At 37.9% G+C, this 27886-nt stretch overlaps 1 protein-coding gene and 1 pseudogene across 15 annotated transcripts in view; both read right to left on the bottom strand.

Moving 5' to 3' along the window:
* The window catches only part of EHBP1 (EH domain binding protein 1), a 336986-nt gene that overhangs the window by 288828 nt on the left and 20272 nt on the right, over positions 1–27886 (bottom strand). The window lies entirely within an intron of this gene.
* LOC116560558 lies at positions 26032–27841 on the bottom strand (annotated as a pseudogene).

Raw genomic sequence — 27886 nt, forward strand, 5'->3', positions numbered from 1 at the left:
TTAACTCTACAAATGTGCTCAGCTGAACAGAGTCAGACTAGACATCAGAGCTCCTGACTTAAATATCCTTGCATTTTACAAGCCTTGCTTGCTTAAGTAATAGGATATTAAATTGCATGCTTTGGGTTGCCTCTGTCATTTTATTGAATCCTAAAACCTCATACTTGGAAAGAATTTTAAAGATCACCTAGTTAGTCCATGCATCTAGTTAGTCTAGAAACAGTTATGCACTTTATAACAACATTTCAGTATACAATGAACCATACACATGAAGTTGGTCCCATAAGATTATATCATATTTTTACAGGATTTTTTCTATGTTTAGATATGTATATATGCACAAATACTTACCATTGCCTTATAATTACCTACAGTATTCAGTACAGTAACATGCTGTACACATTTATAGCATAGGAGTAATGAGCGATACCATGTAGCCTAGTTGTATAGTAGGCCATTACAGCTAGGTTTGTGTAAGTACACTCCCTGATGTTTGCACAGTGAATTGCTTCATGACATATTTCTTTTAATGTATCCCTGATGTTAAGGGATGCATGACTGTACATGAATCCATTCTGTATTATGTCTGCCAACCAGTTATCCAGCTCCTCGAGCAAGAGGGAAATCATTAACTCCATTCAGACTTACCAGGCTACTTTCAGACAGCCCTGACTATTCTTCCCTGTGCTCAGGGAAACTTGTCTACCTTTAAGTTCTACCCACTGATCCTAATTCTGCCTCTTGGTGCCAGGCAGAATACACCTACTCCCATTTCTAAGAGCCTTTCAGATACTTCAAACTACCACTCTAAGCTAAATACTCCCATCTTCTTAAGCTTAGTCTAATGTAATTTTGAGACTACCACTCTTAGTCACTTCCCTCTAAACACATTCCAACTTGCCTCAAACTAGAAGGCCCAGAGCTGAATGAAATACTCCAAGTGTAGTCTGAGAAAAACTCCCTTTCTTGGTGATTTCCGTTAACACAGGTTATGAACATAATTGTTTGTTTTACTTTGTGTTTTTGACAGCCATATCACCTCAGCCTCATAGCAAGCATACCACTAGCTAAACCCTTTTAGTTATGTATTAAGTCAAATCTCCTCCACTAGAAACTTAAGGACAGCAGAAATCTTTTAGAGGCAAGTACACGACTTTATATTTATACCATTCAATGCAATCTTATTAAATTTAGCCCATGATACCAGACAGATAACATCTTTTGGGATCCTGGTTTTTATTCACATATCCACTATCCTCATTCGTAAATTTGCAAAGTATACCTTCTACATTGCAAAAAAATAATGTAATTGATAAAATGAATAGAGACAAAAACCAAGTCCTGTGGCAAGGCTGTAGCAATATTCTTTGAACTTAATAAATTATCCAGTTTCCAGTCCATATATTTTCCATCTTGACAAAATCACAGTAGAACTTATAAAATGCTTTACTGAACTACAAACATGGTATGTTTACCACATTTGCTTAATCTCATGAAGGAGCAGATCTGTCAAAAAATGAGCTCAGGTTAGGCTAACATGCATGACTTTTTCTTAGTGATACCATACTGGTCTCTTTCTTTATTAACTGCTTATTTTAAAAAACCAGGGTTTTTGTCATCTATTTTAGTATATTCTTAAGGCATAATATTAACTTCTTTCATCTATAGTTTGAAAATATACCATTAAAAAAATTATACTTGCTCATCTTTAGGCTTCCTCCCCAGATCTTTCCTGATCTCACTGGTTCTCCAAAAAAATTACTAGTGGAAATGTAGATTTATCTTTTCTTTCCTCTTAAGTTTCAGAATAAAAAGGCCACAGCTGAGTGGGTTTTTAAAAATTTATTGTTAAGCCTTCCTTTTACTCTGTATGTGCTTATTACTTTTTCTCTGCTCATCAAATTACAAGTTAAAGTTATACATTTTTGTAGCCTTTAGTCGGGTACAAACTTGGAACTGTAGTGGTAGTTCATCTGAGATCCAATTATTTTTTCAATGCTCATCTAGTTTGTATTTTGAATGTGTTAATTCTGGTTGCCAATATTCAATATCTCAAAATCTGCTTGTTCCTACAGAACAAATCTGTGGTTCATACCATATTTATTTGTTTCCATAAAAAATATCAATTGAGCTGCCAATAATAAAAATACACTCTGATTTCTATAATTACTACCTCTGATCACACACATTAAGAATAGATGTCACATGCTGGATCAACTGGAAATCTATGTGGAAAAAAGTAAATTCAATCTCTACCTAACACTACATATTAACTTGAAAGGGATCACAGACCTACATGTAAACCCAAATCTATAAAATTTCTGGAATACAACATAAGAAAAAAACATGGAATCTTCATGACCATGCTGGAGGCCAAGATATTTTAGATAGGACACAAAAAGCACTGACCATAGGAGAAACTATTGGTAAATGTGGACTTCACTGCAATTAAAAATTGTTCTTACAGAAATTATGAACATAAAAAGTAAATAAAAGAGAATAGGAGAAAATATTCACAATACTTTTATTTGCCAAAGTATTGTTATCTAAAATAGGAAAGAAATGTTACAAATCAATAGTAAGAAAAACAAACCAGTGTTTTAAAAATGGATAAATGATTTGGAAAATTCAAAAAGTAGATATACAAATGGCTAATGAGCAGATGAAAAATGCTCAAAATCGTTAATCATCAGAAAAATGGAAATTAAAGGTAAAATATATCAAAATGGCTAATATTTTCATTAAATTTTGATAAGTTGATTATAGACAACCGTAAATGTAAAGCAAATTTTGAAGCTAAAAATTACATTTCCATTGAAATATTTACAACAAACCTGATTATATAAAGTTCAACTCAGTATTAAAATAGCATATTCATATCTAATAACTATCTAATGTCAAATGTGGGCTAATTTATCTACTTGTTTAAATATAATTGGGAACATCATATGCAACTGAGAAAACCTGTATCAAAATAAAGTTTCTCCTTCATACCCCTACAAATTAACTACTTATGACCTTACTCATTTCGTTCAGCAAATAATAAAAAACTGAATAATTCAAACTTAAAGTTAAAATACATTCTATCCTAATTGGTGTATGAAATAATATTTATTAAGTGCCTGCTCTACATACAGGGTACATTGTTCAATTGGTAAAATAATTTATAAGATTTTATAGTCAAGAAAAAGAAAAAATATAATGCACACAAAACCATCAAATACTGGAACTCAATTCCTATTATGCTAAACGTGATAAAATTTTGTCCCAACAAACGTAAGTTGGCTGGTTTATATTCTTCTTTTTCTCCTTTTCAGACTTCTCTCCCTAAATTTTTCATGACAGTCATTTTAATAATAGTAACAAAACCTTTTACTTTGTGACTACTAGAAGGAAAAGATACTCAAGGTACAGAAATTATAAAATTGAAATTGTTTTATGCAGAATGCCAGGGTCAAGGGGATGGATATATATAGTCTTCTGGACCCCACGAAACTTTTGGCACATATATATTATAATCTGATTCCTTTCAAGAAAATTTGTCATCTCCATTGTATTTGATACACCTGGAAAGTTAGTGTCTCAACAAATATTCTACATGTTTGAATAATCCTTGCAAAGAAACATGTTTATTTTCAGGAGATTGCTTCAGAGATTGCATTCCCAAATTTCATGTGGCAGTTATCATTCTGGAATAAAGTAGGTTTTGTGTGAAATAGGAAATTTGGGATATTGTCCACAACCACAATATAACAACTTTGCCCAAACATGTAAACAATTAGACAAATTAGGGTCTAAATCACAAATTTAAATTGAGGATCCTAAGTGATAGAGACATTTATTATAGGCTATCTAACATAGAACCTGAAGTGATTACCTTATTTGCTTCAGTAAAGATGTCACTGAAGTTGAAGCTGTCTCATATAAGTCAATTCTATTCCTTTTAAAAAGATTTTGGTTTCCATCATTTTTAGACCTTACCCACAATTTCTGTCAAGGACTTCATAAATTTCTGTCAAGGACTTCATAAATTTCTGTCAAAGATCTCATAAGGAATCGGTAACAGGAAAGCCACACCATAAATTCAATCTTTCCACCAGAACAATATTTCAAAGTATATACACAATTAATACTAGATTGATTTTTTAAAAAATATAACACAACAAGAAAAGGGAAGACTGAGAATCTGTGACAGACAACTAAATACAATGGGGTAGACCCTGGATTGGATCCTGGAACAGAAAAAATGACATTAATGATAAAACTAGTGAAACATGAACAAACCCTGGAGTTTAGTTAATAATAATATTACCAATATTTGTTTCTTCATTTTCACAAATGCACCATGGTAATATAAGATGATATAACATTAGAAAGAGAAAATGAAGCTGAGTTAGGGGTATACAGAAATGTTCTGTACTACCTTTATAACTATTCTATACATCTAAAATCATTCCAAATTCCAACAAGAGAACTGCATACATTAAAACAAAAAAAAAAAAAAAACAATTAGAAGGAGTTGTAGGTAGAATAAAAGGCTTTTAAATGTGAAAACTAAACAACAGATCACACATATCAATAGGAAACAAAGGCTTCACTTAGTAAAAGATGAGTTATAAATGAATAAAAGCAACTAATTAACAACTTAAAAAAAATATGTTGGGCCGGGCACGGTGGCTCACGCCTGTAATCCCAGTACTTTGGGAGGCCGAGGTGGGTGGATCACGAGGTCAAGAGATCGAGACCATCCTGGTCAACATGGTGAAACCCCGTCTCTACTAAAAACTACAAAAAATTAGCTGGGCATGGTGGCGCGTGCCTGTAATCCCAGCTACTCAGGAGGCTGAGGCAGGAGAATTGCCTGAACCCAGGAGGCGGAGGTTGCGGTGAGCCGAGATCGCGCCATTGCGCTCCAGCCTGGGTAACAAGAGCGAAACTCCGTCCCAAAAAAAAAAAAAAAGAAAGTACAACAAAAACATGAATAGTACTCATCTCTGGATGATGGGATTATGGGCAATATTTTCTCCTTATATTTTATTTTATAGTTTTTATTATGAATTGCATTATAATAGGGAAAATTATATTTTTAAGAAACCAAAATTGAATAAATACAATTTAACATATATATTTGGATGGTTTCAATCAATTGAGAGATAACTATACATTTTTTTTGAACACGCTGAAAAAGAAAAACATAAAAATTATTTAAAGATATATGTAGACAGGATCTAAGATGGCAGAGTAGGAGTAGCTCTCGATTGCAGCTCCCAGATAGAATACGGAGGGTGAGTGGTCGCTGCATTTCCAGACAGATTTTTATTGTCCACAGACCAGGAGATTCCCAGGCAGAGGAGCACCACGGGTCTCCAGCTTGGCTGTTTTGGCCAGGGCAGCAGGTCTCCGCACACAAAAAATCTCACACAGGTCTGGGCGCCATTTCAGCTGGCGACTGGAGCACCTGGGAGACAGAGTCGCCTGTTCAACTGATAAAAAGGGGTCTGAAATAAGGAGCCAGCCCAGGAGATTCCTGGGTGAAAAAGCGCCATGAGCCCCCAGCGCGGCTGTTTCAGTGAGCACAGTGGGTCTCCACACAAAATCTCACACAAATCCAGGCACCTTTTGAACTGCGAACTGGAACACCTGTGAGACAGAGTCATCCGTTCAACTGGAAAAAAAGGGGACTGAAACAGGGAGCCAGGCCAGGAGATTCCTGGGCAAAAAAGTGCAAGGAGTCCCCCACACGGCTGTTTCAGCCGGCGCAGTGGGTCTCCACGCAAGAACTCACACAAATCTGGGCACTGTTTCAACCGGTGACTGGAACGCCGGGGAGACAGAGTTGCCTGTTCAACTGAAAAAAAAGGGTCTGGGCAGGAGCCAGGTGATCAGGCACAGCCAGTCCCACCCCAACAAAGACCAGCAATCTGAAACGCTCTGGATTGAGAGTTTCACAGCAAGCACAGCTGAACACCAGACGGTCCAGCTCTGTGGAAGAGGGGTGTCTGCCATTATCGAGGCAGTCCAGCACTACCAAGGTAGTCCAACATTGCCAAGGCAGTCCACCATTAGAGAGAGAGTCCGCCATTACAGAGGCAGGCCGCCATTACGGAGGCAGTTCTAACTATACCCCTATAAACAGGACTGCAGGGAAGTTCACACGGCAGCTGGGCGGAGACCACAGCAGCTCAGCAATGCCTCTGTTGGCAGACTGTGACTAGGCTGCCTCCTCGCTGGGCAGGGCATCCCTGAAAAAAAGGCAGCAGCACGACAGAAACTTATAAATAAAGCCCTACCTTCCTGGGAAAGAGCACCTGGGAAAAAAAAAGCTGTTGTGAGTTCTGCTGCACAGGCTTAAACATACCTGCCCAGCAGCTCTGAATGGAACAACAGAGCTCACAGCTCAGCACTTGGGCTCCTATAAAGGACAGACTTGTCTCCTCAACCAGCTCCCTGACACCCATATATCCAAAGAGTCACCTCATAAAGGAGAGCTCAGGCTGACATCTGGTAGGTATCCTTCTGGGACAAAGATAAGCAGAAGAAGAAACTGCAGCAACCCTTACTGTTCCGCAGCCGCTGCAGGTGAGCCCCAGGGAAGCAGGGTCTAGGAGTGGACCTCAAGCAGTCCTACAGCAGAGGGGTCTAACTGTTAGAGGGAAAACTAAGAAACAGAAAAATATAACTTCATCATCAACAAACAGGACGTCTACTCAGAGACCCCCATCCAAAAGTCACCAACTACAAAGAACACAGGTAAATAAATTCACAAAGATGGGAAGAAACCAGAGCAAAAAGGATGAAAACACCCAAAATCAGAATGCCTCTCCTCCTCCAAGGGATCACAACTCTTCAACAGCAAGGGAACAAGGCTGGATGGAGAATGAGTCTGATGAATTGACAGAAACAGGTCTTCAGAAGGTAGGTAATAAGAAACTACTCTGAGCTAAAAGAACGTGTTCTAAACCAATGGAAAGAAACTAAGAATCTTGAAAAAAGGTTTGACAAAATGCTAATGAGAAAAAACAGCTTAGAGAGGAAGATAAATGAATTGATGGAGCTGAAAAACACAACATGAGAACTTTGCAAAGCATACACAAGTTTCAATAGCTGAATCGACCAAGCAGAAAAAGGATATTTGCGGTCAAAGATCAACTCAATGAAATAAAACAAGAATGAAAGATTAGAGAAAAAAGAGTACAAAGAAACAAACGAAGCCTCCAAGAAATAAGCGATTATCTGAAAAGACCTAATCTACATTTGCTAGGTGTATCTGAATGTGACACAGAGAATGATTCCAAGCTGGAAAACACTCTTCAGGATATTATCCAGTAAAACTTCCCAATCTAGGGAGGCAGGCCAATATTCAAGTCCAGGAAATACAGAGAACACCACAAACACATTCCTCAAGAAGAGCAACCCCAACACACATAAGCGTCAGATTCACCAGGGTTGAAATGAAGGAAAAAATGCTAAGGGCAGCCAGAGAGAAACGTTGGGTCACCCACAAAGGGAAGCCCATCAGACTCACAGTGGATCTCTCGGCAGAAACCCTACACACCAGAAGAGAGTGGGGGCCAATATTCAACATGCTTAAAGAAAAGAACTTTCAACCTAGGATTCCATATACAGCCAAACTAAGTTTCATAACTGAAGGAGAAATAAAATCCTTTACGAACAAGCAATTGCTCGGAGATTTCATCACCACCAGGCCTGCCTGACAAGAGCTCCTGAAAGAAGCACTAAACCTAGATAGGAACAACCAGTACCAGCCACTCCAAAAACGTACCAAATGGTAAAGAGCAGTGACACAATGAAGAAACTGCATCAACTAACAGGCAAAACAACCAGCTAGCATCAAAATGGCAGGATGAAATTCACACATAACAATATTAACCCTAAATGTAAATGGGCTAATTGCCCCAATCAAAAGACATGGACTGGCAAACTGGATAAAAAGCCAAAACCCATTGGTGTGCTCTATCCAGGAAACCCATCTCACATGCAAGGATACACATAGGTTCAAAATAAAGGAATAGAGAAAGATTTACCAAGCAAATGGAGAGCAAAAAAAAAGCAGGAGTTACAATCCTGGTCTCTGATAAAATAGACTTTAAAACAACAAAAATCAAAAGAGACAAAGAAGGACATTACATAATGGTAAAAGGATCAATGCAACAAGAAGAGCTAACGATCCTAAATATATACACACCCAGTACAGGGGCACCCAGATAAATAAAGCAAGTTCTTAATGACTTACAATGAGACTTTAGACTCCCACACAGTAATAGTGGGAGACTTTAACACCCCACTCTCAATATTAGACAGATCAAGACAGAAAATTAACAAGGATATCCAGGACTTGAACTAAGACCTTAACCAAGCAAATCTAATAGACATTTACAGAACTCTCCACCCCAAATCCACAGAATACATTCTTCTCAGCACCACATCACACCTACTCTAAAATTGACCACATAATTGGAAGTAAATCACTCCTCAGCAAATGCAAAAGATCGGAAATCATAATAAACAGTCTCTCAGGCCACAGTGCAATCAAGTTAGAACTCAAAATTCAGAAACTAACACAGAACCACACAGCTTCATGGAAGCTGAACTGACTCTTGAATGTTGACTGGATAAACAGCAAAATGAAGGCAGAACTAAAGATGTTCTTCAAAACCAACGAGAATGAAAACACAGCATACCAGAATCCCTGGGACACATTTAAAACAGTGTCTAGAGGAAAATATATAGCAATAAACACCCACATGAGAAGCAAGGAAAGATCTAAACTCAACAACCTATGGTCAAAATTGAAAGAGCTAGAGGAGCAAAATCAAAAAAACTCAAAACCTAGCAGAAGACAAGAAATAACTAATATCAAAGCAGAAATGAAGGACATAAAGACACAAAAAACCCTTAAAGAAAATCAATAAATCCAGCAGCTGGCTTTTCAAAAAGACCAAAAGAATAGACAGACCACTACCCAGATTAATAAAAAAGAAAAGAGAGAATAATCAAATAGATGCAATAAAAAACGATAAAGGGGATATCACCGCAGATTCCACAGGAATACAAACCACCATCAGAGACTACCACAAACAACTCTATGCATATAAACCAGTATACCTGGAAGAAATGGATAAATTCTTAGACGCTTGCATCCTCCCAAGCCTAAGCCAGGAGGAAGTCGAAACCCTGAATAGACCAATAACAAGGGCTGAAGTTGAGGCAGCAATTAATAGCCTACCAACCAAAAAAGGCCCAGGTCCAGATGGGTTCACAGACGAATTCTACCAGACGTACAAAGAGGATCTGGTACCACTCCTTCAAGCAATCCAAAAAGAGGGAATCCTTCCCAAATCATTTTATGAGAGCAACATCATCCTGATACCAAAACCCGACAGAGACTCAACAAGGAAAGGAAACTTCAGGCCAATATCCATGATGAACATAGATGCAAAAATCTTCAATAAAATACTGGCAAACCCATTGCAACAGTACATCAAAAAGCTTATCTATCACGTTCAAGGAGGCTTCATCCCGGGGATGCAAGGCTGTTTCAATATACGCAAGTATATAAACGTAATTCACCATATAAACAGAACCAAAGACAAAAACTACCAATGACCTTCTCAATAGATGCAGAGAAGGCCTTTGACAAAATTCAACAGCCCTTTATGCTAAAAACTCTCAATAAACTAGGTATCGACGGAACGTATCTCAAAATAATAAAAGCTATTTATGACAAACCCACAGCCAAAATCATACTGAATGGGCAAAAACTGGAAGCATTCCCTTTGAAATCTGGCACTAGACAAGGATGCCCTCTCTCACCACTCCTCTTCAATATATTATTGGAAGTTCTAGCCAGAGCAATCAGGCAAGAAAAAGAAATAAAGGGTATTCAATTAGGAAAGGAGGAAGTCAAATTGTCTCTATTTGCAGACGACATGATTGTATATTTACAAGGCCCCATTGTCTCAACCCAAAATCTCCTTAAACTGATAAGCAACTTCAGCAAAGTCTCAGGATACAAAAATCAATGTGCAGAAATCACAAGCACTCCTATACATCAATAGCAGACTTAAAGAGAGCCAAATCAAGAACAAACTGCCATTCACAATTGCTACAAAGAGAATAAAATACCTAGGAATACAGGTAACAAAGGATGTAAAGGACCTCTTCAAGGAGAACTACAAACCACTGCTCAACAAAATAAGAGAGGACACAAACACATGGAGAAACATTCCATGCTCATGGTTAGGAAGAATCAATATTGTGAAAATGGCCATACTGCCCAAAGTAATTTATAGATTCAACACTATCCCCATCAAGCTACCAATGACCTTCTTCACAGAACTGGAAAAACCACCTTAAACTTCATATGGAACCAAGAGAGTGCCTATACAGCCAAGTCAATTCTAAGCAAAAAGAACAAAGCTGGCAGCATCACACTACCTGACTTCAAACTATACTACAAGGCTACAGTAATCAAAACAGCATGGTACTGGTACCAAAACAGAGATATAGACCAATGGAACAGAACAGAGGCCTTGGAGGCAACGCCACACATCTACAACCTTCTGGCCTTTGACAAATCAGACAAAAATAAGCAATGGGGAAAGGATTCCGTGTTTAATAAATGGTGTTTGGAAAACTGGCTAGCCATGTACAGAATGCAGAAACTGGACCCCTTCCTGACACCTTACACTAAAATTAACTCCAGATGGATTAAAGACTTAAACATAAGACCTAACACCATAAAAACCCTAGAAGAAAACCTAGGCAAAACCATTCAGGACATAGGCATTGGCAAGGACTTCATGACTAAATAACCAAAAGCATTGGCAACAAAAGCCAAAATAGACAAATGGGACCTAATTAAACTCCAGAGCTTCTGTACAGCAAAAGAAACAATCATTAGAGTAACTGGCAACCAACAGAATTGGAAAAAACTTGCAATGTACCCATCTGACAAAGAGCTAATGTCCAGAATCTACAAAGAACTAAAACAGATTTAAAAGAAAAAAAACAAACCCATTCAAAAGTGGGCAAAGGATATGAACAGACACTGTACAAAAGAAGACATATATGAGGCCAACAAACATATGAAAAAATGCTCATCATCACTGGTCATTAGAGAAATGCAAACCAAAACCACACTGAGATACCATCTCACACCAGTTAGAATGATGATCATTAAAAAATCTGGAGACAACAGATGCTAGAGAGGATGTGGTAAAATGGGAACACTTTTACACTGTTGGTGGGAATGTAAATTAGTTCAACCATTGTGGAACACAGTGTGGTCCTCAAGGACCTAGAAATGGAAATTCCATTTGACCCAGCAATCCCATTACTGGGTATATATAGAAAGGACTATAAATTGTTCTACCATAAGGACACATGCACACAAATGTTCATTGCAGCACTGTTTACAACAGCAAAGACTTGGAACCAACCCAAATGCCCACTGATGAAAGATTGGACAGGAAAAATGTGGCACATATACACTATGGAATACTATGCAGCCATAAAATACAATGAGTTCGTGTCCTTTGTAGGGACACGAATGAACCTGGAAGCCATCATTCTCAGCAAACTGACACAAGAACAGAAAATCAAACACTGCATGTTCTCACTCATAGGCGGGTGCTGAACAATGAGAACACATGGACACAGGGAGGGGAGCATCACACACTGGGGTCTGTGGGGGGAACTAGGGGAGGGACAGTGGGGGTTCGGGAGTTGGGGAGGGATAACATGGGGAGAAATGCCAGGTATAGGTGATGGGGAGGAAGGCAGCAAACCCCATTGCCATGTATGTACCTATGCAACAATCTTGCATGTTCTTCACGTGTACCCCAAAACCTAAAACGCAATAAAATAAATTAAAAAAAAAAAAAAATATATATATATATATATATAAAAGATATATGTAATCATACTCCTCAAAAACTATCAGCATGCATTTGGGCTTATATTAGAAGTAAGGTGCTATACTTGATGAGTTTACAATCTAATAGGACTCCAGATTAAGTTACAAGAACAAGAGACAACAAAAGAAGTTAGATATTTAAGTCCTAGCAAAGTGGTTGAGTATGGACTCTATATTCATAGAACTAAAATGAATCCTGGCTCCAGTAACTGTATGACCTTGGGAAAGTCTCTTACCCTACCCTAAGCCCTGTTATCCTTGTCTGTTTTTTGGAGATAATAATAGTACCAATTTTTCAGACTTATTGTGAAGACTACATGAAACATGCAAGTAAACCACCTGGAAAAATAACTGGCACATATCAGTATGTAAATGTTAGTTACTTTTTTTAAACTTTTTTTTTTTTGAGATGGAGTTTCACTCTTGTCCCCCAGGCTGGAGTGCAGTGGCACGATCTCAGCTCACTGCAACCTTTGCGTCCCGGATTCAAGTGATTCTCCTGCCTCAGCCTCCTGAGTAGCTGAGATTACAGGTGCCCACCACCACACCCGGCTAATTTTTGTGTGTATGTGTATTTTTAGTAGAGACAGGGTTTCGCCATGTTGGCCAGGCTTGTCTCCAACTCCTGACCTCAGGTGATGCACCCACATTGGCCTCTCAAAGTGCTGGAATTACAGGCGTGAGCCACTGCTTGGAAAAAAAAAAAAAAAAAAAAAAAAGTATTTTTATTAGTGTCATTACTGGCCATGAGTGTGACAGAGGAAAGAAGATCAGAAACAGCAAGAATTAAGGAAAGCTTTATAAAAGTTATACTTCAGTTAATCCTTGAAAGAATTCGAGTAGAACTGAACAATACTAGGCAGAGACGTAGAGTAATAATAAAAACCTAAAAGATTTAAATAAGCAGAGAATGTATACAGAACGGTTAAATGACCATCCAACTATAGCAGAGGGGCATAAACACTTCTTATGAAAGAAAGTGAACTAAAATTATTTTCTGAATGGGAAAAGAAAAGATTCTCAGTTAGTGGTATTGTATCATTCATCAACAGATTCATTTTCAAGGGAAAAAAATTTAAAGTGCAAATTAAATCATAACATCTCAAACAATACTATAGAAAAACCATTTTAACAAACAATAATCAAGAACTCACTGTAATATATCTAAAACTATCAATATAGATTGAGGCAGAACAAAAAATAAAACTACCAGTAGACATTTTAATTAAAAAAAAAAAAAAAACAAACTTTCTATTGGAAGAAAACAGGGAAGGAGGCAAAAATTAAAATATTAAAATTAGAAACGTTTTTATGCATACAAAGAAATCATAAGTATGGGGAAAATACAATAAAGAAGCTATCAAAGAATAATGTAAAATAAAATTTTCTGCAATGTTTATGCACATATAAATAATTCTAATTGTCCTTGCCGGTCACATATAGGCTGCAAGCAACTCAATATAAACTTGAAATATGAAAAATTATTTTAAAAATAATTCTAAATTACTGAAACAGCAGATGTCCTTAATTTAAAGAAATGCATATTTTGCAGACAACCTATTGAGACCTATTTTTATAAATCCAATCCTAATTTAATAAAATTAATATAATTTATTAGTATGGTAGTTTTAATTTGTTTTACTGAAAAATGAGCTACACATCCTTTTCTCTTCAATAAACCTTCTATTGTTCTGCTCACTTAAACACATTAGCAGTAATTTAAAACAATAAACTATTAAGCCCAATACTACGACCTTGACATTATCAAATACTTTTAAGTAGAATTAAAACGAAACAAACCAACTCACTAAAGATCTCATAAAACTTTTCAATAGTTTATTACATACATATTGGCTAAGAAAGCAAGCTATTGAGTCAGACTGCTTTCTGGGTCTGAGATTTATGGGTTTAAACCTCAGCTCTAAATACCATAAATAAGCTGAGTATGTTGAGAAAGTTATTTGACCCTCCATGCACAAGTTTCTTCCTCTACAAAATTGGGATGATAATAATGCCTTACTTCTAGGGTCATTGTAAGGATTAAATGACAATGCATATAAAAACATACACCACAGTATCTAATCTAGCACAGAGTAAGTGCTTGATATACAGGAGCTATCATTATCATTAAAATAATCAGAAAAAAAAGAAAAAAGAAAAAATATTTCCAATCCTTGTCTTCATGAGAAAAAAATTTTAAAAAGTAAAATAATCATTATTATTGTTTCTTTAATAAATCATGTTTGAAATATTTGTTGATTTACTAGCATAAGTATATCATAAGACATTTCTTTATAAAGAGGTCAAGAGGGGCAAAAATTGACTTTTTATTAAATGGTACTGGGACAACTGGGTAGCCATTTGGAAAAAGATAAAAGTAAAACAACAGGGTTTAAAAACAAAAATTTAAACAGCCACGTGTGGCTAGTGACCACCATATTAGACAAGGCATCTCTATATGATTTGGGCTTACATGCTTGTGAAACAATCTACAATTAATTATATATATTGTTTAAAAACAGCAACAAATGTATCTATTTGAAACATCTCAAAATTAAACAGACACAAGCCACATACCTTACATAAGAATAAACTCTAAATGGATCCAAGATGGAAATGTTAAAATGTTGTTTTTTTAAAAAAGGAAGCAAGTACTAGAAGAAAACATGAATTTCTATAAACCTGAATAGAAAAATGCTTTCACTATGTCTCAAAATCAAGATGTAATATTAATAGGCTATATTTTTTAAAATCTGCATACTGAAAAACACCATAAACAAAGTCATACATTAACAAAATGTGAAAAACTATTTGCAATATAAATCACTGGGAAAGGAAAGACTTCTACTTTCCAGCCAAGTATGTAAAGAGCTTGCAAGTTGTCACTTCTATCCCCACAACAAGAAAAAGTAAACAAATTGAAAATCAACAACTCTTCTTAGATTCATCAGAGAACTGAGGTCACAGGGCAAATCACTACCCCCAAAATTGAAGAGCAGACAAAGAGAATCACAACTTATAGGGGAAGAAGCCCAGGAACCAGTATGTTCTACAGTACCAGAGTAAGAAAGCCTAAATTGTAATTGACAAATTACTAGAGGTTGGATGTGGACACGTCTGAGTGTTGAAAACTCCCAGGAAGACCAGTCTTAGAAGGACCCCACACTTTTATGAGTTTTACCTCCAGGAGGCCTAGCAGGTTCTCTCACAGTACAGACTGGAGAAAAATACCCTCCTGCTTAGGGCAAAAGAAGAGGAAAAGTAGCCACTTTGAAATACTTTCCCAAGCCTCTTAATAAGGCCTACCCTCAAGAGAAACTATTTTACTAGAAACTAAATGAAATCAGAAAAGCGAAATATCCCACTCCAGCACCTTCTAGACTTTCTTTCTCACCTAAAGGGGAAAAAGCTAAGGAGCACTGGGGAGGGTCAAGGCCAAAAAACACAGATCAAAAAACACCTAATTATAGGACTATAAAATATGATACCTTACCACCATATCAATAGGGCTTCCATATGATAACAGGGACACACAACTGAAAGAACTATCCAACTGAGACCTCAGTTAAGAATAAATCTCTAGAGAAACTACAAAACAACAGGATTTTTTTAAAAAAAGGTACACAGAATATTTTAACCTCTGACACCTATAGCTACAGCTATAGTAAACAGTTAACAGAGCCTAACTCCTATCCAGATAAAAAGAAAACCTTATACTAAAAAGGCCTATTTATATCAGTTTCACATGACCAGCATATCCTGTCCAGTTTTCAACAAAAAATTACAATGTAGGCCAACAGAGAAATATTTTAGGAGACAGAACAAGCATCACAACCAAACTCAGAACAGAGATAATAAAATGATCAGAACTGAAATTTAGAACCACCATAATTGATATGCTAAGGGTGTTAATGGAAGCAGAGAAATGAAAACTCTTAAGAAAAAAATCAAAAGGAAATGCAAGAAATAAAAAACACTGTAACAGAAATGAATGCTTTTGATAGGCTCATCAATAGACTGACAGTAGTCAAGGAAATAATATGGTAACTTGAAAAAAATGTCAGTAGAAAATTCTAAAACTGAAGTGGAAATAGAGGAATTGCAGGGGGTGCGAGGGGTAACATAATATCCAAAAACTGTGAGACAATTACAGAAAGTACTGAATTAGTCTGTTCTCTGCGGGTAATTTATAAAGAAAAGAGGTTTAATTGGCTCATGGTTCTGCAGGCTATACAGGAAGCATGACAGCTGCTGTGGAGGCCTCAGGAAACTTTAATTCATGGCAGAAGGTGACGGAGAAGCCGGCACATTTCACATGGGCAGAGGAAAAGGAATAGAGAGCAGGGGAAGGTGTGACACATTTTTAAACAACTATATCTCATGAGAACTCTATCACAAGAACGGCACTAGGGGGATGGTGCTAAATCATTAGAAATCACCCCCACAATTCAATCACCTCCTACCAGGCCCCACCTCCAACATTGGGGATTACAACTGAACATGAGATTTGGGTGGGAAAACAGATCCAAACCATATCAGACATAAATACACATAAAGGGAATACCAGAAGAAAAAGAGAAAGGCATAGAAGAAATACTTGAAACAACACTGGCTGAGAACTTCTCAAAAACTAATGATAGACACCAAATCACAGATCTAGGAAACTTAGAGAACACTAAGCAGGACAGATAAAAAAAATCTACACGTAGGCATATTATAGTCACACTACAGAAAATAAATCAAAGACAAAGGAAAAATATTGAAAGAAGCCAGAGGAAAAAACACCTTACCTATAGATAAGCAAGGATAACATCGGTCTTTTCAAAAATCATGTAAAGTAGGTAAAACTCACAAAAGTGTGGGGTCCTCACACTTGTAAGCAGGAAGAGAGTATAATATTTTAAAAAATGGGGATGGAAATGTACCAACCTAGAATTCTGCATCCAGTGAAACTGCCCTTCGAAAGTGAGAAACAGACTTTCTTAAACAAAAGTTAAAAAAAATGATCACCCATAGATTTCCCTTATGAGAACTGTTTTTTAAAAAATTATTCAAAAAATGGAAAATTATATTGTCAGAAAGTCAGATTTACATAGCAAATCAAATCCAACAATGGTCAAAAAGAATTATACAACATGATCAAACAGGATTCTACGTATGCAAGGTTGGTTCAATATTTAAAAACCAATTATAATAAAAATTATTGTAATCCATCACATCAACAGGCTCAAGAAGAAAAGTCATATGATTATATCAATACATGGAGAAAAAGTATTTGATGAAATCCAATTCCATTCATGATAAAAACTCTCAGACAACTAGGAAAAATGGAGAACTTCCTAAACTTGATAAAGAATGTCTACAAAACACCTACAGATAACATTATACTTAACAGTGAAAAACTAGATGCCCTCCTGCCAAGATCAGGAACAAGGCAAGGATATCTGCTCTCACCACTCCTACTCAAATCATTCTGGAAGTCCCTGTTAATGTAATAAGATAAGGAAAAGAAAAGGTATATAGGTTGGAAAGCAAGAAATAAAACATTATTTTTTTGCACATGATATGACTGTCTATGTAGAAAGTCCAAAAAAATCAACAAAATACTCCTAAAATAAATAAGCAATTATAGCAAGATGCAGGATACAAGATTAATACATAAAAGTCAATTGCTTTATTATACATCAGCAATGAACAATTGGAATTTGAAATTAAAAACATAATACCATTTATATTAGCACCAAAAAAATTAAATACTTAAGTATAAATCCAATAAAATATACACAAGACCTATGGGAAAAAAATTACAAAAATATAACCCAAGAAGATCCAAATAAACTGAGAGATATCTGTACATGGCTAGAAAGACTCGATATAATCAAGATGCAGTTCTTTCCAATTTTGTCTATAGAATCAATGCAATATCAATCAAACTCTCAACAAGTAATTTTATGGATATTGACAAACTGATTCTGAAATTTACATGGAAAGGCAAAGGATACAGAACAGATACTACAATATTGAAGGAGAACATAGTTGGAAGACTAACACTACCCAACATTGAGACTTATTATAAAGCTACAGCAATAAAGACAGTATGGTAATGGTGAAAAAACAGAATAAACAGCCCAGAAACGGACCCCTACAAACAACAGTCAATTTATTATTGAGAAAAGATCAAAGATAATCAATGCAGAAAAGATAGTCTTTTCAACGAATAATGCTAGAATGAATCCAGACATGGATCTCTTATACCTTCCACAAAAATTAAGTCTAAATATTAAACATAAAACTACAGAACTCCTAAAAGATAACACTGGAGGAAATCTAGATAATCTTGGGTATGGTGATGACTTTTTAGATACAACAAACAAGGCACAATCCATGAAAGAACTGATAAGCTGAACTTCATTATAATTAAATTTTTCTGCTCTTTGAAAGACACTATCAAAAAAGTAAAAAGACAAGCCACTGGCTAGGAGAAAATATTTGCAAAAGACATACCAGATAAAGGGCTATTATCCAAAATACAAAGAATTCTTAAAACTCAACAATAAGAAAAGAGCCAATTAAAAATGGGCAAAAAACCCTAATAGACACCTCACAAAAAAAAGATATAAAGGTGGCAAACAAAAATATGAAAAGATGCTCCACATGATACGCCATTAGGAAAATGCAAGTTAAAACAAGACAACACTACACACCTATTAGAATGGCCAAAATCTAGAACATCGAGAATGCCAAATGCTGGAGAGGGTATGGAACAACAAGTACTCTCATTCATTGCTGTTGGGAATGCAAAATAATACAACCATTTTGGAAGACAGTTTGGCAATTTCTTACAAAAATAAACATATTATTTCTACAGGATCCAGCAATCTCTCTCCTTGGTATTTACTCAAAGGAGCTGAAATCATATATCCACACAAAAATCTGCACATAGATGTTTACAACAGCTTTATTCATAATTGTCAAAACTTAGAAGCAACTAAGATATTTTCAATAGGTAAATGGATAAACTGTGTTACATCCAGACAATGGAATATTATTTACCGATAAAAAAGAAATAAGCTATCAATCACAAGACATGAAGCAAACTTCAATGCATACTGATGACTAAAAGAAGCCAATCTAAAAAGACTACATAATGTATTATTCCAACTACATGACATTCTGGAAAAGGCAAAACTGTGGTGGCAGTAAAAAGATTAGTAGTTGCCGGAAATACAGTGGAAGGGAGAGGGGGAGTGAGGGAGAGATTTCAGAGGATTTTCAGAGCCATGAAAATATTCTGTATGATACTATAATGGTGGAATTATGTCATTATTAATGTAAGATATCAATAATAGGGGGGAAAGAGGGGCAGGTGAGGGAATATATAGAAATTGTGCTCTAATTTTTCTGTAAATTCATAACTGCTCAAAAACATAAAGTCTATTAATTATTTTAAAGTTAAAGGAGAAAGATCAAAAACTAGATAGAACAGTAGGCAATAAATAACACAACTTTTATATGCACTGAGAAAACAAAGAATTTGTGTGACTCTATAGCAATATTTGCTTTATTACAGTGGTTTGGAACTAAGATCACAATATCTCTGAGGTATGCCTGTACATATTAAAACTACGCAAGATACCATTTCTCACCTCCCACTTTGTCAAAAACATCAGGACAACAAATTTGGTACTTGAGGCTGTGGGGAAACAGGTACTCTCACATATTTCTGGTAGGAAGGCAAATTGATAAAACTCTCACGGAGGGAAATTTGTCAGTATCTAACGACTACATATGTGTTTAACTTATGACACAGCAATTCCATTTCTAGGAATTTACTTCCAAACACAAAGGCTACTCAATAAAGCATTGCTTATATTTGCAAAATACTAGGAACAATCTAAATGCCCACACATAAGAGAATAGTTGGACAAACGATGGTGTATCACAAAGATAATACTTTGTAGCTGTTGAAAAATTTAAAAAAAAAAAAAGAAGACAAACTCGATGAACTTATATGGAATGATTTCCAGAATGTATAAAGTGAAAAAGCAAAGTGAAAGTACTGATTCTATTCTTACCTCTTTTGTATAGGTAAAATAAATTTTTATAAGTACATATATCTGCACATTTATGCAAAAAGAAACAAAGGAAGAAAATAACCAGACTAGACAAATGGTGCTAGAAGTAAATACTCACATACAAAAGAATAAAGGTAGATATCTTCCTTATACTGTACACAAAAATTAACTTAAAATATAGACTTACTATATGTAAGAGTTAAAATTATAAAACTCTTTTTTAAAAAAATAGAAGTAAATATGATTTTGGGTTAGGCAAAATCTAAGAAGACACAACACCAAAAGCACAAGTAACAAAATAAAAGATAGATATATGATTCATGTATTAATAGATCCTTATACTTCATAAAAATTAAACCCTTTTTAAAAAACACCACCAAGAAAGTAAATAGCTTGCAATATGAGAGAAATGCTTTGCATATCACATACCTGATAAGTGTCTTACATCCTCAATATATAAAGAATTCTTACAACACTAAAAAGAAATGATCCAATTAAAAATGGGCAAATGATTAAAATATACATTTCTCCAAAAAAGACATGTAAATGTTCTATAAGCATATGAAAATATTGTGGCTCAACATGTTTCAGCAATTAGAGAAACCCAAGTCAAAACCACAATGATAAAACACTTTACATGTACTTAAATGGCTAAAATTAAGTGCTGGTAAGGAAATGAAGAAAGTGGAACCTTCACACATTGCTGGTGGGAATGTAAAATGATGCAGCCAGTTTGGTAAACAGTTTGGTGGTTCTTCAAAAAGTTAGTTACTACATGATCCAGCAGTTCCACTTCTAGGTATATATACCTGAGATAGAATAGCAATGGGACACAGTTCCTTCTTCATAATGTTTAACCATGCCTTTTACTTAAGAATTCCAGGAACTGGCCTTAGGAAGTCTAAATATCAAACCAAGGTTGTGGAGTGTCCCACCTCAGGAAAGAAGGTTTAACAGTTAATTTAAGCCTTATTGCCTCTGGCCAGACTACCAGGTCATCCAGTATTCAAGATAAATATCACAACCAAATATGCTGACCCCAAAACCCCACCTTTCACATGCTTTGCCCAACCCAGCCTGCATCTCTCACTGGGATGTCAATTCCCACACTTGGTCTAAGAAAAAACTCCCTAATGGCTGTTTCACAGAGTCAGCTAGAAAGTCCTTGCACCTCTATTGTCTCCCTTGTGCTCACTGCAAACCCCAAAATACAGCCTTGTCTGAGATATCTACTTGGCCCTACATTAAGTTTTGTTATACAGGGAGCCAAAGAGCCTGTGATCTGTAACATACCCAAGACACAGATGTTCACAGCAGCATTATTCATAATAGCCGAAAAGTGGAAAAAGCCCAAAGGTTCATCAACTGATGAATGGATAAATAAAAGGTAATATATCAAATAGATTATTCAGCAATAAAAAGGAATGAAGTATTGATATTTGCTAAACATGGATGAACCTTGAAAACATAATGCTAAGTGAAAGAAGCCAGTCACAAAAAAACCATATAGTATCTGGAATAGGCAAATCCAGAGCGAACAGAAATTAGATTAGTGGTTGCCTGAGGGTAGAGTGGGGAGGGAACCAGAGGAATATGGAGTGGCTGCTAACAGGTATGGGATTTTTAATGAAGATGTTCTAAAATAGATAGTGACTGTGCTTGCACAACTTTAGAAATACAATAAAAACCACTGAATTGTACATTTCAAAAGGGCAAACTGTTTAGTACATGAGTTACACCTCAATAAATCTGTTTTTTAAAAAAGGAAAAAGAAGAAGAAACGAAACCCAGAATAACAAAACTAGTTACATTCAGAGTTGGGTGGAACAAGGTGGAAAGGATAGAGAGTTGGGAACAGGATAATCAGGATATGGGAGACATAATTTTAAAAACAGTTCTTACATGGAGAAATGACATTAAAATTGCATTAATTAATTCAACAAGGATGGGGGATTTTATAGTATGAAATATAAATAAAAACAAATGAATCTATCTATGCTTCAAATTAAAAACAAAACCAGGCGGGTAGTGAGTTACCTCAATGGATTGTTCACAGTCAGTTACAGATTGAACTCCTTGTTCTACTCTTTTTCCCTTTCTCACTAGTGCACTTAACTAGTCTAAAAGAAAAAAGAAAAACAAAACCATACTGAATCCTAACACTAATGTGTAAAAGTCTGATTAGGAATAGGATGTGAGGGCAAGATGGCCGACTAGAGCAGCCAGGTAGAACAGCTGCCATGAAGGGATTGAGATGACTGGCACACTCATAACAGACCTTCAGAGGAAAAACATTGAGAGCAGACAGAGGGAAGACACGGAAGCTGGCTGAAGGGAGAGAAAGGCAGAAACCCAGCACGGGGCTACCTACCACAAACCAGTGGTCATTCCAGGCCCCCAAGGACTCCAGGGGACTGGGTGAATTCAACTAGCAAGGAGAAACCCACCCATTCTCACCACTGACCTCTGGAATCCTGGTAATAGCAAACCCCTCGACCACCGTGGACACTGGAGTTAGCAGGGAGAGCTGCTTAGACAAGTGGAAGGGGCAGTAAGCCAGCTGATGTGAAGCTCAGAGGGTTTGGTGAGGGAGCATCTATAACAGAGCATGACCAGGGTCAGCCATCCTCCTAGGCTTGACTTGCTTTCATAGAAGACTTTAGCCCTAGAGGAACTGTTGGACCTGAACTCTGCAAGGCAGTCTTGTCCATCAGACAAGATCAGTCCAGCCTGAGTGACCCCAGCCTGGCCACACCTGCTTGCACAGCAGCCTTGAGCGCCCTAGGGGCCCACATCATAGCTCCTACACTGGCGACAGTGCTTGACTGGTAGACAGCTCCAGCAGGGCGGCTCTCACAGCCGGGCACCAGCCCACCTGCTTCCTCCCCACATTGTTGCTCCCACTCCCCACCCCCACTCATGACAACCCCCTACATCACTTTGCTGGCCGTGTGTGTGTGGGCAAGTTTTGGTTCCTTGCTCCACCAGCCACTGCTGCCTCCAGAGTGCAGTTCGTCCACCATCCTCTGCCAACCACCATTTCAGTCGGAGCCTTGGCAGGCACAGAGCCAACCAACTCCATGCCCACCAGCACCCCGCCTTTGTACCAACACTACCGTGGGAGTGAAACCAGGCTGAGAACAGCAGACTCCCTGCTGCCCTGAATAAACACCCCTGAATGCAGTGCATAGAGGGTGCACACAGACTTGTGCCTGCCAGTACCCCACCCTGTGCCAACACCACCTCCAATATGACTGCATGTACAGTTGCCAGCAGGGTGCCCCCCACACCCCTACCAATGGGTTGCCTCTAGCACTGCAGTGAACACTGACTTGGAGGCAGGCACCCTGGTTCCCACTAGCACACTGCTGCAACCAACAAGCATGCACCCCACCACCCTGCCACAGCTACTGCTGCTGGCATAGGCAAATGAGGCACATGCAAATGAGGCACATATAAACAATGAATGAATACTACTGTCACCACACTACAAAACACTTTGGCCGACACCACCCAGCACCTTGGAGCCCCAACTCACCGCCATGTAGCACAATCGATTCCTAACCCCGAGGAGCCAGAGAACAAAGTCAGGACTGATACAAGTCCCCCAGAGTTTGGGCACACAGTCCAAGAGTTGGAAGCTGAGCATTGGCCCCTGAAAATCTTCCAGAAATGAAGTCAGTTAGCTGAATCCACCTGATACCACACTTGAGCCCTCTCGGTCAGCAGCCCCCAATCTTTATGGCACCAGGAACCCATTTCATGGAAGATAATTTTTCCATGCAAGGTGGGAGAAGGCATTAGATTCTCATAAGGAGCACATAACTTACATCCCTTGCATTAGCAGTTCACAGTAACGTTTGTGCTCCTATGAGAATCTAATGCCACTGCTGATCTGACAGGAGGCAGGGTTCAGGCAGTAATGCTCACTTGCTTGCCTGCCTGCTACTCACCTCCTGCTGTGCAGTGCAGTTCCTAACAGGCCACAGATTGGTAAGAGTCCATGGTCCAGGGTTTAAGGACCCCTCCTCTAGGTCATCAAATAGGATAAAAGAAAAAAAAAATCCAAAGGTCAGCAACTTCAAAGATTGAAGAAACATCAACCCATAAAGATGAAAAAGGACCAAACAAAAGAACTCTGACAATTCAAAACGCCAGAGTGCCTTCCTTCCTCCAAACAACTACACCACCTTTCCTGCAAGAGTTCTGAATTAAGCCGAGATGGCTCAAGTGGCAGAAATAGAATTCAGTATATGGATAGGAACAAGGATCATTGAGATACAGTACACTGAAACCCAATCCAAAGAAGCTAAGAATCACAAGAAAGCAATGCAGGAGCTGATAAGACAAAATAACCAGTATAGAAAAGAATGTAACCAATCTGACAGAGGTGAAAAACACACTACAAGAATTTCATAATGCAATCACAAGAACTAACAGCAGAACAGACCAGGTGAAGGAAAGACTATCAGAGCTTGAAGATTGCTTTCTGAAATAAGACAGACAAGAATAGACAAAAAAAAAAAAAAAAGAAAAAGAACAAACAAAATCTCCAAGAAACATAGGATTATGTAAAGAGACCAAATCCATGACTCACTTGTATCCCTGAAAGAGATGAGGAGAGTGCAAACAACTCGAAAAACAAATATTTCAGAATCCCATCCATGAGAACTTACTCAACCTAGCTAAAGAAGCCAATATTCAAATTCAGGAAATGCAGAGAACCCTAGTAAGATACTTCACAAGAAGATCATCCCCAAGAACCATAATCATCAGATTCCCCAAGGTCAAAAAGAAAGAAAAGATGCTAGAGAGAAAGGTCAGGTCATCTACAAAGGGAATCTCATCAGACTAACAGTGAACCTCTCAGCAGAAGAAACCTTACAAGCCAGAAGAGACTGGGAGCCCAAATTCAACATTCTTAAACAAAAGAAATTCCAACCCAGAATTTCGTATCTCATCAAATTAAGCTTCATAAGCAAAGGAGAAATAAAATCCTTTTCAGACAAGGAAATGCTAATGGAATTCATTATCACAAGATCTGCTTTACAAGAGCTCCTAAAGGAAAGAAACACTATATATAGACAGGAAAGACTGTTTCCAGCCACTACAAAAACACACTTAAGTACACACACCACTGACACCATAAAGCAATGACACACGTCTGCATAATAGCCAGCTAACATCGTGATGACAGGATCAAATCCACACATATCAATATTAACCTTGAGTGTAAATGGACTAAATACTCCAATTAAAAGGCATAGAGTGGAAAGCTGCCTAAAGAACCAAGACTAATTTGTATGCTGACTTCAAGAGCCCCATCTCACATGCAATGATACCTATAGGCTAAAAATAAAGGGATGGAGAAAAATCTACAAAGCAAATGGAAAACAGAAAAAAGCAAAAGTTGCAATCCTAATTTCTTTTTCTTAAAAAAAATTTTTTATTGTACTTTATATTCTGGAGTACATATGCAGATCATGCAGGATTGCTGCATAGGTACACACATGGCAATATGGTTTGCTGCCTCCATCCCCGTCACCTATATCTGGCATTTCTCCCCATGTTATCCCTCCCCAACCTCCCTACCCCCAACTCTCCCTACCCTAGTCCCCCTCAATAGACCCCAGTGTGTGATGCTCCCCTCCCTGTGTCCATGAGTTCTCATTGTTTAACAACTGCCTATGAGTGAGAACATGCAGTGTTTGATTTTCTGTTCTTGTGTCAGTTTGCTGAGAACAATGGTTTCCAGATTCATCCATGACCCTACGAAGGACTCAAATTCGTCATTTTTTATGGCTGCATAGTATTCCACGGTGTATATGTGCCACATTTTCCTTGTCCAATCTTGCATAGAACGTGCAGTTTTGTCACATAGGTATACAGATGCCATGGTGGTTTGCTGCATTCGTCAACCCATCATCTACATTAGGTATTTCTCCTAATGCTATTCCTCCCCTATACCCCCCACCCCCTGCTATCCCTTCCCCAAACCCCCACCCCCCGACAGGCACCCGTGTATGATGCTCCCCTCCCTGTGTCCATGTGTTCTCATTGCTCAACACCAATGATGAACATTGTCATTGTTCATCACTTGAGTGAGAACATGCAGTGTTTGTTTTTCTGTTCTTGTGTCAGCTTGATGAGAATGGTGGTTTCCAGCTTTCTCCATCAGATCTTTGAAAACCCTGTGCAGGTTATCCCAGTGCTCTTTGTTATGATTGACCTTTCTTTTAAAAAGCATCTCAGGGCAGCCCAGGCTGAGGGATGGAGTTTCCAAGTCAGACACCAACTGCTGTTGGGCACATACAGTTAACTCATGATCATAACCGAAGGCTAACAAGACTTTGTGAAGCTCGCTTAACTGGCTCAGGTAAGGGGCAAACTTTCCTGGTCTATTCAGCGAGTACTTTCTCTGGACTTCCGACTCCTGGATACTGTCTGTGTATACCATTTCCAATACTTTTCTGAAATGTGAAGTGGGCATTGAGTAATTCTGTGCCTTACTACAACACAGCTCTACTAAACCTCTTTTGTCATGAATCCAGCCACAGACGTAGCTCAGCCATTCATCCAGGGTACTGTCCTTGGGGCCAACGTCTATGAAGACCTTCAAGGGCTCATGTATGAACACCATCAAGGGTTCATGCTCTCCCATCCTTGGACAGTCATCCACTGTCTGCCTCTTACTCACAGCCTCTGGGGAGCAGGACAAGGCCCTGGCTCCAGACTATGTGGTCCAGAAATTCTTATCACCATCCCGCAAATCCAGCACTTGAAGTTTCCACCTCCTGGGGTGAACCTTCATGTACACCAGTGAATCAAGTCCCTCCAGCACAGCTTGCAAGGTCTCCAGATGAGGTGTCTTCATCAGGGACCCCAGAGGGAGGTGGGGGAAGGGCCAGGTCTGCACCATGGCCTGTAGAATCTCATAGCACCTGCTGCTGAAGGCCTCCATGAACATCAGGGGGAAGACCTCCCCAGGCAGCTCATCCAGGGTGGAGGTATCCAAGTACAGGTCTCTCAGCAGGCTCTGCGCTGCCAGCTCCAGGAGTCTGCATGGGGCCTGCAGGCTCATGCTGATAAATCTGCAAGGAAAAGCTTTTGCAGTATGCTCGGACCTCTTGGAGAACCAGACAGTAACTCCAGGTACCACCACTCTGGGTTGCCACAATCCTAATTGCAAGCAAAATAGCCTTTAAATCACAAAGATTAAAAAAGACAAAGAAGGGCATTACCTAATGGTAAAGGGTTCTACAAGAAGACCTAACACTCCTAAATATATGTGCATCCAAGATAGGAGCACCCCAATTCATAAAGCAATTTCTTAGAGACCTTCTAAGAGACTCAGATTCCCACACAATAACAGTGGGAGACGTCAACACCCCACTGACAGTATTAGATCAGTGAGGCACAGAATTGACAAAGTTATTCAGGACCTGAACCCAGCACCAGATCAAATGGACCTCATAGACATCTACAGAACTCTCCATCCCAAAACAACAGAATATATACTCTTTTCATCACCACATGGTACATACTCTAAAATCAACCACATAATTGGACATAAAATACCTTAGCCAATGCAAAAGAACTGAAATCATAACAACCACTCTCTTGAACCACAGCACAATCAAATTAGAAATTGAGACTAACAAATTAACTCAAAACCATACAATTACATGGAAACTGAATGACCTCCTCCCTAATGACTTTGGGAAGCAGAACGATCTGCTCCCTAATGACTTCGAAATTAAGGTAGAAATCAAGAAGTTCTATGAAACTAATGAGAAAAAAGATACAACATATCAGAATCTCTGGGACACAGCTAAGGCAACGTTAAGAGGAAATTTATAGCACTAAACGTTCA

Source organism: Sapajus apella, unplaced genomic scaffold (assembly GCF_009761245.1).
Source record: "Sapajus apella isolate SASKATOON/1434 unplaced genomic scaffold, GSC_monkey_1.0 scaffold26, whole genome shotgun sequence".
Classification (NCBI taxonomy): domain Eukaryota; kingdom Metazoa; phylum Chordata; class Mammalia; order Primates; family Cebidae; genus Sapajus; species Sapajus apella.